Raw genomic sequence first — 12,847 nt, forward strand, 5'->3', positions numbered from 1 at the left:
GGTTAAAGGTCCCATATTATGCAAAATTGTCTCTTGTGAGCTTTAAGCCATGTTAGAGTGAAACAAAACACAAGTCCATAGTTTTTGATAAGGAAACATTGTAAGAGTAATAGTGCAATTTAGGCCCTTCAGGGGTGCTCTTTGTAACATTTTGGTGGAGGGTATTAATCACCAGGAAGAGGCTCCGGGGGAAAAGCCTGGACATGCTGGAGGGACTATGTCTCTTGGAGGGCCTAGGAACACCTTGGGGTCCACCTGGAGAAGCTGGAGGAAGTGCCTGAGGTGAGGGAAGTCTGGGAGTCTCTACTTAGACTGCTGCCCTCACAACCTGGCCCCAGATGAGCATAAAAAAGGGTGGATGGATAGTATTAATCATATCTATCACCCTAAAAATATGTAGGGGACACCATCTGTCAAACTTACAGGTCAGATTTGTGGAGACGCAACCTTGCTCAAAGTAAGAATCCAGGCATTTAAAACTGTTTTTGAGCAATAAAACTTTGGTCATTGTTAAACTAGATACGTTTAATGTCAATTCCGGGCAAAACAATAACATCTCCTAGGAGAAAAGCAGATGACAAACCAAAAAAGCACCAGATAAGTTACAAAGCCCACCTATTTCAGCGCTGGACTGAACAAAAGGTAAAAAGTTGCTGTTACCTTGAAAAATGGAACAGAGCATTTTGAGCTTTGGAGATGCAGACAGACTAACAATAAGTGTGAATGAAACAAAATACAGCTCCAAGTATGTTTTTTATACAACAATATTGGACTAAATACTGAAATAATGACTTTTCTAAACTACCACAACAGCTCCAGTTGTTTAGCATTCTGCTATCACAGCGCTGCTGCTTTGGCCCGGTGCATCGTGGGACATCTCCGGCTCCAGATCACATTTGCCCAGTACTCTGAGGGACCTCGAGGGCCACTGTGGAGGGCTGGCTAAAATTGGAGCCCATTCATCTCAATCCCCAGCCTGCCACTGCTAATGGATGCTACCCTGTTTGGGTGAGAGACAAAACAATGAAAGATGGACAGAAATTTCAGACTCCCATTGATGTAGGTGGACACACGTAGAGGAGGGGGAAAAACAATGCGTTCAATCCTTTTGTGCTTTTGAGAGCATTAAGGTGATTTAAATTCTGCTGCAGCTTCTCCTCAGCCTTAAAGGAAAGCCCACTTCCTATTGTTCAGCAATCAATTTTAGAGGAACTTATACATTCTCTCTTGGGCATGTCCTGTCCCCCATGCTAAACGTCAAGAGTAAAAAACAACTCTGCTCAGAAAAGTACAATTAATCCTCTAGTTCCTGGTATCTCAAACAGAACAAAAACAACACTTCAACTGGGGAACTAGTTCAGAGAAGACATATTGTGCTTGTGTCTGCCATAATCCACTGCACCCTGTGGATCATTATGTTATCATATGCACATTTTAAACCACAATATTCATTATTCAATTAAAATGATTAAGAAAATAATAAAAGTTCTCTGACTTCCACTTTAGAAAACTGGTGTGGAAGTTGACATCGCGGTGAACATTTAATTCAAGTGTACTGACCAAGATTCTAAACATTAAAGGTTGTATGGAGGTTTTTTTTTTTAGCTTCAAATTGTCAATGAAAGTTTAAAATACTGTTACAGAGACGCAGCAGCTTTGTAATTATGATGACAAAAAAAAAAAAATAAAAGAATGAAAATATATCAACTATGGACATAGTGAGGCCAGATAAACATCAGCCAATGGAAAACAAGGCTGCCTCATTTTCTATTGGCTGTTAGGTTGTCGATCAAACTCCCTACGTTTCTAGTGTAACTGACTCGTCGGCGAGCTGGGATTACGTGGTTTATGCAGAGGTTCTTAGAGGCTTTTTCAAACTGTCACTTCCTCGCAGTTCGCACAAAGTTTGTTGAGATGGCGGACGAGAATCCATGACCACTTCACTTCAAAAGAAAGTCGGTTTTTGAGGTCGCTGAAAGAAGAAGAGAAGGGGAAAAGGAGTGAAGACAAACTAAGGTGATTCTTGGAGATTCCTTCCAGCGATTGCGACGAAGCAGACGAAGGGTCTAAAAACTGGTGCGTCGTTCGATAAATTATTTTTAGACAGGTCACTTCAACAGTAATTCTGAACGCGCACTGGCTGTAAACAAGCGTGATTTCTAGAGTAAGGAGGCGGGAGGAGGTGTTTCTACTGAGGGAGCTGTGGAGCAGGAAGGTGGTGTCACACATGTACAACATTTGAAAAAGGACTCGCTGTATTTCTCTTCCCTTAAAAAATCCTCTATACAACCTTTAAATGGCCACATTTAAACAGTGTTGGGGAAGTTAAAGTAATGTTTGCTTGTTAGTCATTACTTCTTTAAAAAGTAATCCCTTACTTTACTTAGTTACCTTCTACAGAAAGTAACTTTTTACGTTACTTGTTACTTTTTGGTGGTAAACTCCATCTAAGGCTAAATACCGTCACAAGACTGATAGTCAACAAGTACCGGTAAGAGAAAGTTGAAAAGAAGTTTGACAAGAGAGTTCAAGAGGACGTGAAACCGTCAAGAGGTTTCAAAGCGCTTAACATCAAGGAAGCATGCACACACAAGTAAACACAGACACTGGGGTTGAGGCAGGTTAAGTGTCTTGCCCAGTGACACAATAATTTTTGCACTGTTGGATTTGAATGGATGAAGTGAATTCTACCTCACAGCTCCCTTTTGTTATTTGTTAAAAATCAATATGGTAGCAATGACAAAAGTCTTTAGCCTTTTTTATTTACAGAGAGAAGGCCATTATTACGTCTCCCACCTTTAAAAAATCACACCGGAGAAAGTGACAGAAGAGCTGTCAGAAAAAAACAGAGCTAGGAGAGAAAAGAGAAATAGTGTTGTTGATTATCTGCTTTGCACTCGGCTGATGGGAGAGCTGCTAATGCAACACGTGCGGCCGAGCTTTAGGGAGGGTGGAAAACTCGACAGAAAAGCATGTGTAAGTATTCTAGTGATATGCGTCATGTTAGACGGTGAGTGTGATGGAGGCTGGCACCCTCATTGAAACTCACACCAGGGAGTCGTCTGTGGATACAATGCTTTTGACACGGCTGACAAAACTTTTTGTATTTTTTTTTTTCTTCAAACAGAAAGTGTATATAAATAAATATAATATAAAGTCCCTTAACAAGTCTCAAAGAAATAGTATTGTCTGAAATGTTGTCGAAGTGTTTGGTAGCAAGGATAGAATAGACAGCACACGTTTCATTGTGGTTTTTTGTTTGTTTTTTACTTCAAGATTGTCATATTGTACAGTTCTGTGCCAATATCAGCAAAAGTTTAGGCAAATACATTATGCAATTAATATCAAAATACACAGTAATTTACAGTTGGAAATGTGAATGTCTTGTGTCTCCTGTGCACATTTTACAGTAGTTGAATCTAATAAGCAATAACACGTCATAATAACTACCTTAATTTTAATAAAGCAATAAAGACTAACTTCATCATGAGCAAATCTTTTGAATGATTCAGGCTTACGAAACTAGGCAACTTCATGAATTTTAACATTTCTTCTCTCAGACAGAAAACACTTTGTAATACTGGAAGTGCTCCACTGCACTTTTAAACTCCAAACACTTTAACTAGAATCATTTGGATAATTTCAGCCCCGGAACTGCTAATCTCTACTGAACAAAATGTAAAAGGTAGCTGTTAACTTGAAAACTACCTCTTGATGACATCAAAAGGTGAAAAAGAGCATTTTGAGCTTTGGAAATGCAGACAGATTAATAATAAAGGGCTACTCAAACATGTGTGAATGAAAAAAAACAACTCAAGTATTTTTGATGATGAACAACATTCTAACATGGCTTAAAGCTCACAAGAGTCAATTTTGTGTAATATAGGACCTTTAATAGATTAGTTCATTCTCAATTAAATCTCTTTTCATGCTTTATTAAGGCTGCAAATAATGAACTTCTTACAGTGTTGCCAAATGAACCCTCCTCCTGCTCTCTGAGTGGGTGTAGATTCTGAATGTTGGATCTGCCGTTCTGACTGTAGCCAGCTGTGAAGAGAACACATTGTCCGCACTGATACACACAATATTCATACCAGAATGTACTGCAGTCAGATAATATAATCCTCCTGCTCACTTCTCCTGACCATAATTCTGGCCCAGCACAAGATCTGTCCCCAGGCGCTGTACTGTGATCACCCACTGTTCCTGAGCCTTTGTCAAACGCAGAAGACAAACATTTCCTATCAGGTCTATTTAAAGGTCCTATATATTACACAAAACTCTATGTCACAGATAATTCTTGAAAAAATATGCATGCTCTTTTGGCCTCCTGTTCAGCTGACTTAAGGTGTATTTGACAGGTTAGACTACAGATTCACTAAAATATATTTAACATTATCATGAGATCATAAGATTTTGAAGAAAAAAAACTTCCTGGTTGGACATGGACAGCAGATGTAACATAAGAATATATTATATTATATGCATATCCCACCAAAACAGACATTATTCAAAAAGTACTGACCGTATTTTTCGAACTATATGTCACTCCGGACTTTAAGTCGCACCAGCTAAAAAATGCATAATGAAGAATAAAAAAACATATATAAGTTGCACTTTTTGGGGGAAATTTATATTATAAAATCAGAGACCAGGAACCGACATTTCATCTTGAAAAGCCAGTTACAGTAATATAACAATAGAACTGAGAACAACAGACTGTTAACGTCACATATTAAGAGTTATGCAGATAACTATAGTAATAATAATAATATAGCATAACAAGTTTACCAAACTCTCCATCTCACTCCAAATCACTAAATCCATTGAGTTCTTCATCCTCTGTATCACTTCTGAACAACTCCACAGCTTCCAGAGGTAAAGAGAGCGCCGCTTCCTCTTATGCGTAGCTGTGATCAGACTCAGCATCAGTTCCAGTTAGAATTTTTAAGCCTTTTTTCAGCCTTTCTGAATCCCGACAGGATGGTTCTGCTTGTCACTGAAGTCCAGACTTTGTCGATCCATCCAAAGACTTCCAGGGAAGTTACATGGTGCACCCGCCTGGTTACCATGAAGCTGTGTTCTCCATCCCAGCTTTCCGCCAGTCCCTCACAGGTTTCTCGCTCACTGCAAACTTCCTTTCTGCTGCTCAATTACATTTTCAGCTGCATATTTCACTACTTGCAGCAGAATAAGGGCTTTTTATGCAGGGACACAAGCCTAGAGAGCCCGCTTGAGGCTGTCAGTGTGAAAATGTTAATATATAAGTGGCACCGGAGTATAAGTCCCCACCCAAACCATGGAAAAAAGTGCAACTTATATACAGCACGCACTATAAAAGTCCTATATTACACAAAATTGACTCTTGTGAGCTTTAAGCCATGTTATAATGTTGTTACCTCATCAAAAACATATCTAGAGTTGTGTTTTATTTTCATTCATTCATGTTTGAGTAAACCTTTATTATGAGTCTGTTTACATCTCCAAAGCTCAAAATGTTCTGTTTCACCTGATGACTGTTTCACCTACATTTTGTTGAGTAGAAATTGGTGGTGGGATACAGAGTTTTAAAAGACAGTGGAGCACTTCCTGTATCACCACATGACATCACCTAAATAAGCAGGGTTTGTGTGTTAAACATGTGTGAATGAAACAAAACACAACTCCAGGTATGTTTGTGATGAGAAAACAGCATTATAACATCAGAAAACATCAGAAAATAGAATAATACGAGCCTTTTAAAGTTAAAATCTGCAGTATAAATTTACTAGTACTGGCTTTATGTGCGTTGTAAATTAGTCTGCTGGATAACCTTCCCACTGTGAGCTTAGTTCTACATACTTACAATAGTCTTAGATCTGCAAAGCCTGATAAATGAGCACCGCTACCAACAGAGCTAAGTCTATTTGTACGGCAGCGTGTGTTTAAGACTTCCACTGTATTTCCAATTATGTAAAGCGCTGGCATTTGATCTCCTCATGTTCATTTAAAAAGTGTCAAATAAACCATGTGGCATCCGTGTGATCCAAAGGTTACGCTGCGCACGCTCACATGGGTCTGAACTACTGCTAATGTTTTAATGGAGGAGTTCGCTGTGATGGAAGAGTTTGTCCTTAATGAAACTTGTACTGTCATTTATCTCGTCCAACATTGAGACGGTTGCATAACAGGGGTGACAAAGAGGCCAACAGGCAGTGATGTACAACAAGCAGGCAAATGGACAATCTAACAGCACCATGGCAATTTCTCTAAAAAAAAAAAAAAAAGCTTTACCCAGGTATAGGGCTTCATTGATTTTATTTTATTTTTTTCTCTACATTTTATTTATATTTAAAAGAACAGTGGCATAACTAGCCCAGGTGCTTTGTCTGGAATGTTTCACAATATGGCATTAAACCTTTCTATCGTCAGGGAGACCAAACCAGTCCAAGTTACAGGTCAGATCTGTAAAGAGGCAACCCAGCTCACAGTCAGAATGTTGTTTTTCTAAGTATTTTGAGCTGTAAAACCACTTGTAATTTAAGGTAGAGCTGTTTAATGTCACACTGTGGAACATTCCAGGTAGAGCAATGACTATGAATATCTACAGAAACAAGCAGGTTAAAAACTTAAAGGGACAGAGTGGAATTTTGGACATAGGACCTCATTTCCTAGTGAGCCAGAGCGTTGGAGACGTGTGGAGACATTTCTTTAAAATATTCCATCCAGTCCTTGTATTTGCAGAGGTCGCTGGTGCTAGGCTAGTGCATGTCAATGGCCATAGTTAGCCTGTCACTAAAAACAGTCTTACCCACTCCACAAAACACCAGAAGCAAAACAGTTATTATTATTATTATGCCAGACTGTCGATGTGAATGTCTGTGTTGATGGAATAATGTTTGAAATAAAACTAACCTTGCATCACAGGAATCGTTCTTTGCCGGTAAGATAGGTGGTAAGTGATATCAGTCCGCCGCTGCCGAGCTTTCTATCAGGAAGTACAACTCGCTGCTGCTGCTCAGACATAAATCCTTCAAATGCAAGGTTGGTTTTACTTCTAAAATGATTCTGTCGACACAGACCTTCACATCAACATTTTGACATAAAAATAGATTTGCTTCAGGTGTTTTGTGGAGTGGGTAAGACTGTTTTTAGTTGCAGGCTAACTGTGGCCATTGACATGCACTAGCCTAGCACCAGTGACCTCTGCAAATACAAGAACTGGAAGGAATATTTAAAAAAGTGTCTCCACACTCACTCGCTCACTAGAAAATGAGGTCCTATGTCCAAAAGTCAGGACTGTCTCTTTAAACATAATTATATTGACAATATTATGAGGTTTTACTTAAACCTTGCTTCAGGTTCAACAACAACAACAACAACAACAACAACAACATATATTTTCATTCCATGTTTTAATTAAACTGTTATCTTACTTTGAGTACCCCTGCATTTCCACAAACCTGATTAAAACATAACCAGGCCTGTTAACCATGGAAGTTATTTAGCCTTTACTGATTTGGATTAAATGTTCCAGAAATGACAAAAAACTTAGTGTTCAGAATGTAGAGAAGGTTTCATCTGTGGTAATTGGAGCTGTTTAAGTGATAGAGGCGTTTTGGTTCTCATCCAGAGGCCATTTTCAATTGATGGAGCTGGTTTGAACCGCTGGGAATTGATCCTACTCTGGGCACTCTGAAGACTCTGAAGGTGAGGCAGCCAACACACAATAAAGACTTAACAGACCAATAATGATGATGAACAAGGGGAGGGCAGGTTCACTCTAAAATTCCTCCTTTAGGTTGTCCAAACACATTCCCAGGGGTTCAAGCCGGTTCCATCAATTGAAAATGGCGTCTGGATGGGAGCTGAAATGTCTTGATCGCAAAAACCGAATCCAGATGACCAACGATGAAACCTGAACCGCTCCTGAATAAATTAAGGATTGCACTGTCTCATAATGTTCAGAAGATTTGAACTTTTTTACCACTGAGTCATGCTGGTGATGTTCTATGATGAAAAAGTTGCGCGTTATGTCTCTAAACTGAAATCCTTTCGAGGTAAACTTTCTGAACATTTTAGCTCCTGCTGCAAATATCGTGCTTTGTCAGGGCATTGTCAAACAAGTACACAAACACATATCACAGCGCTGAAGGATGAAGAAAACAGAGGCATATCAGATGAGGTTCTGGAGACTTGTTAGCGTGGGTGGACATCAGACATGTCTATACACAAACAAAAGTCTGCTTGTCACTCAGTCTGTGTCATAAGTTGCTCTATATTTCCTTTTGTTATGGGGCATTGTTTTTGCTCTATTGTCCTCCTTCTGGGCACAGGATTCGAGGAGTGTTAGAATATTTGGACTCCCACCTCTCTCTGCTCCACATTCATCCTTGTTGGGGATGATTCATGGCAGCAGTGACAGGAGGAGCGCAATGTGTTACAGCTCCCAGAAGCCTCGGAGACTAGAGGTGAGATCTGCCATTGCCAAGGATGTTCAAGGTATTATCTGCAGAGGGGGGAGTAAAAAACCGAGAGGAGATTTACGCAGAAGAACCTTTCGGCTGTTATTTTTCAGTCGTAAACATTAATATAAGCTGCATAGTTAGTACATCATTAAGTTTGTTTGCGTAAATAAACATTTTGGAGCCGGTCTGTTGGGCTTATGCTCTGTTGAGAGGTGATCTAAATGTTTTGAGGAAAACACTACAGGCATGACAAAATATTACCCCCCGTCGTTTGGTTATTGGGCCTGTTTAGTTTGTTTTGTTGAATGTGATTTTAGGTTCTGAACATCGTGATGAAAAGGATCCTGGTGAGGAGCACGAGAAACAGCAGAGGAGTTTGAGTTTTTATACACATTTAGGTGGCTAATATATCGAAACAACAATGAAATATCGATGATTGTTGTGAAGATATGAACAATCTAGACGGGCAAAATCACTTTACAATTCAGTGTATTATTCATTCACTCTCTGGTGGTTGGACTATTGTAGCCACAGCCAGTGTTGCCAGATTGGGCGAGTGCCAAAGGTTTTACATAACACGTTTTCTCAATCCTGACAATGTTTTTAAAAAGCCAATAGAATATGTTACAACGTGTTTATTCAAATTTTACACTATGACATTTTTCTGTGATAAATGAAGAAACTGTTCTACATTTAACAGGTTTTCACAATCCTGGCAATGTTTTTTACAAAGCCCAACAATGCATTACATAGTTTATTCAAAGATGAAATATTTTCAGTGACAAAATGTTGTTGGGCTGTTTTTTGTTTTGTTTTGTTTAGTTTTTTGCTGAAGAGGGCAGGTTTTCAAATGTGATTGAGTGGAAATGACTAAAACCAATCTGGCACCACTGGGATCTCCACCAACACTCACACACAATACTTTTATACTCGGCACTGGGGCTGGGTATCATTAAGAAGTTGCCGATACAATACATATCTCGATACAGTGAGCTTTCGATTCAATATAATATATTTCAAATCGATTCGATACGATTCAATAAAAAAATAAAGGCTAAATCATGGCTGTGATACTTAAAGTCTTTGTTAAACCGCTTCTTGTGCAAAGTGAATATGAAACACAAACATTTTAATCATCAAAACAGTGAAAATACCAAATGTGCTGCATAAACAAGTTTCCTTCCTCTAAACAAGCAACAAAACTGTAGCGCTGTAACAAAATAATTTAGTAAAATATAAAAAAAAAAATGCTCTTGGCGATATACAGATACAGCAGTCCACGATATCGATCCCGTATCATCACATTACACAATACAATATATCGATATTTCTATATTTTTGCACACCCCTACTAGGCTCTAGGCCAGGGGTCGGCAACCAGCGGCTCCAGAGCCACATGTGGCTCTTTAGCACGCCCCTAGTGACTACCTGGAGCTTTTTTAAAAATGAGTGAAAATGGAAAAATATTATTTTTTTTGGTTGTTGTTTTAATATGGTTTCTTTAGGGGTAAAACCCTCGTTCATCTCTGCTCATGGATCTGATCCATCAGCTGTGTGTGCAAATGCAAACACATGAAAAGTGTTTCAGCAGAACAAACAGATGACCTGAAGCGGGGGGGGTGGTGTCCAGTGCCTCCACCTGAGAAGCGCTTTCCCCGAAAAAAAACAAAACAAAAAAAAACACGTGCGCAGACGGACGCTCAGAACAACATAACGAACCAAACAGGATTCACGCTTCTGTCCGGACGCTTTGCACCAACTCAGAACCAGCTGCGGTCGAGCGTGGAGGACCAGAGCAGACCGCCCGGACCTGTAGTCCACAGCGCATTCTCGCTTTTCCTGCACGGAACCAGCGCACAGACGACTGCACTGAAGCACTCTGACCCAGTCCTTTGCACGCTGGTCTTGCTCGCCCCCGTCTGGAACCAGGACATGGAGGACGAAGCCTACGGACAATCTGACCAACACTGGATGCCCAGCCCCGTCTTGAGGGGCTGCGCGCTGACTGCTCCCGTGTGTTTTGCGCTCCTGCCCGAGCTCAGAGCTTCTGCTCCGGGCTAATGTTGCGTTCAAAGTTCTACATGCTGCTGTTTTATGAATGCTCCTATGCACGATCAGAAGAAATGCGACTGCTGCTCTGAATGCTTCTCTCATCGTCGTCAAAGCAACAGGTAAACGTCGGTCGCATTTTCAGCACGTCAGCTCCTAACACTCCATTTATCTCAGTTTACACGCAAACGTGAAACCGGAGTTTTCCTAAATCTCCACTCTAGCCGGAGTTTTTAGAAAGATTCGTTTTCAGAGGCGAATTCGCCGTTTGCGTGTAAACGATGTGAACAAACGAAGGGAAATGTCTCTGTTTTAAAAAATACCCGTGTACGTGTAAACGGGGCCTAAATGACAAAGGAATAAACACTAACCACCTGATTTCAGTGGCTGCAGACGGCGCACCGAGTATGAGAGGGTCGCAAAAGGGGTTTGTGTAATCATGAATGCTCATTTTGTATTTGTAGCCTACATAGTCATTTTAATAGTAAGCTTATAAAGCTAATACACTGACAGCCTATGTTGCCTTCATATTATGCTTATATAAGGCTTTTAATTTTTTGCGGCTCCAGGCAGGTATGATTTTTGTTTTTTTTGGGCCAATATGGCTCTTTGAACATTTTGGGTTGCCGACCCCTGCTCTAGGCAGTGTGGGTGAAGTGTCTTGCTTAAGAACACAATAACAGTTTTTTCCACTAGTGCCCCCACCTGGGATTCCCAGCGGTACCTGGTATTCGTGCTTAGCTTCTGAGATCTGCCAACATCAGGCTTTGACAAGGAGGTTTGACTCTGAACAACTGTCCAGGGACTAACACTACAAAAATAGAGCTTTGGCTAACTCAAGCATATTTACTTTTAAAGGCTGATTAATATGCATAAAAATAAAACAAATAACCATGAACCGGTATCTCTCTGTGTTTCAGGCAGAGAGCGGGGACAGAACTGTAGCATAAGCACCAGAACTCAGAGGAGTGTGTTCGGTGCATCGAGTGCAGGAGCTATGAATAATGGGGGCTGTCCGGAGCAGAGATAGATTCCCCGGGCTCTGTCTTCTCCTAGAGTCATTGTTCAAAAGGCCCGGCTCCTGACAGGTGTCTGTACCTGCCACTGCTGACAGATGCCCCCTGCCAGTCAGAGCGGGGCCAACCACAATCTGCATCAGACAGATCCAATGTGAGGAAGAGGAAGAGCGGGAGATTCAATCAGGAGGAAGAACCGCCTGTGCACGGGGACGTCACCTTGTGTTAAATAAGGTGTGGCAATGAGATCAAACAAATGATCTATAAAACTAAACCAAAAGAAAAAAAAACAGGTTTGAAAAAAGGTTACAGTTACAGTAAACGTGACAAAAAAATAAAATAAATGAATTGATGTTTGAGACATTTGTGGATGTGCTGTTTTCTCACACAAACCAAAACTAATTGCTGACACTTATTTGTGCGTTTGAGTTTGGACAGTGGCACTTTGAGGACAGATAACCACTTGATATTTGTGACAGAGTGATTTCCTTATTAGACTAGTCACAGAATCTGTTCTGGCATAAAAAAGGACAAGGGCAATGTGGTATAAAAAGTTACAAATCTTTATTTAATCTTATAAACATTTAAAAAATGATTCATTTTCTTTTTCCTTTTTGGTACACAACTACACACAACTCAATCCTTGTAAATTACAATAAGTTAAAGAGCTAGTGACGAGGGTGACCATATTTCCGTTTGTGAAAACTCGAACACCTTATTGGGGGTGGGGGATGGAGCCTTGACATTGAGCTCCTTCTGCACATGGCCTCCCACTTGTCCAGACCAGGACGGAACATTTCTTGTACAAGTCATTGTTAAATGCATATTTGCGCTTCGGCATGTTGCAGACTGTGTCTGCTCGCTCCTTCTGAGTGCAGGGAGCTACGAGAGCCGCTCAATTTAATGGCCCCAGTGAAAGGTAATGAAAACCCGGACATTTCCATCACTTAAAATAAAAAAAAATAAAAAAAAGAAACCCGGACGCCCTGGACAGGATGCAAAAAATGGACATGTCCGGGGAAAAACGGACATTTAGTCACCCTAAACTAGTGCTATGTTAACATGAATGCTGTGCTATTTGGCACTTAAAGTGCGTGTGCTGAAGTATTTGAAGTAGGCTTTAAGTTAAAGTGCATAGAGTTTGAGATGGCGAAAGTGCTTGTGTTAAGGAGGGCCTATGTGGGCTAAAGTGACTTGTGCTAACCCTGAGCCCTAACCTTGCATTGCACTGTGATCCCAGACATATATTGCACTTCCCAGAACATTCTTCAAATTAAAATTAAGACTAGGAATAAGAATAAGGAATAAAGAGCAAGAATAAAGCAGCAGTGGCAA

The sequence above is a fragment of the Boleophthalmus pectinirostris genome, unplaced genomic scaffold (genome assembly GCF_026225935.1).
Source record: "Boleophthalmus pectinirostris isolate CB_2022bp ecotype Guang Dong unplaced genomic scaffold, ASM2622593v1 HiC_scaffold_2, whole genome shotgun sequence".
NCBI lineage: Eukaryota > Metazoa > Chordata > Actinopteri > Gobiiformes > Gobiidae > Boleophthalmus > Boleophthalmus pectinirostris.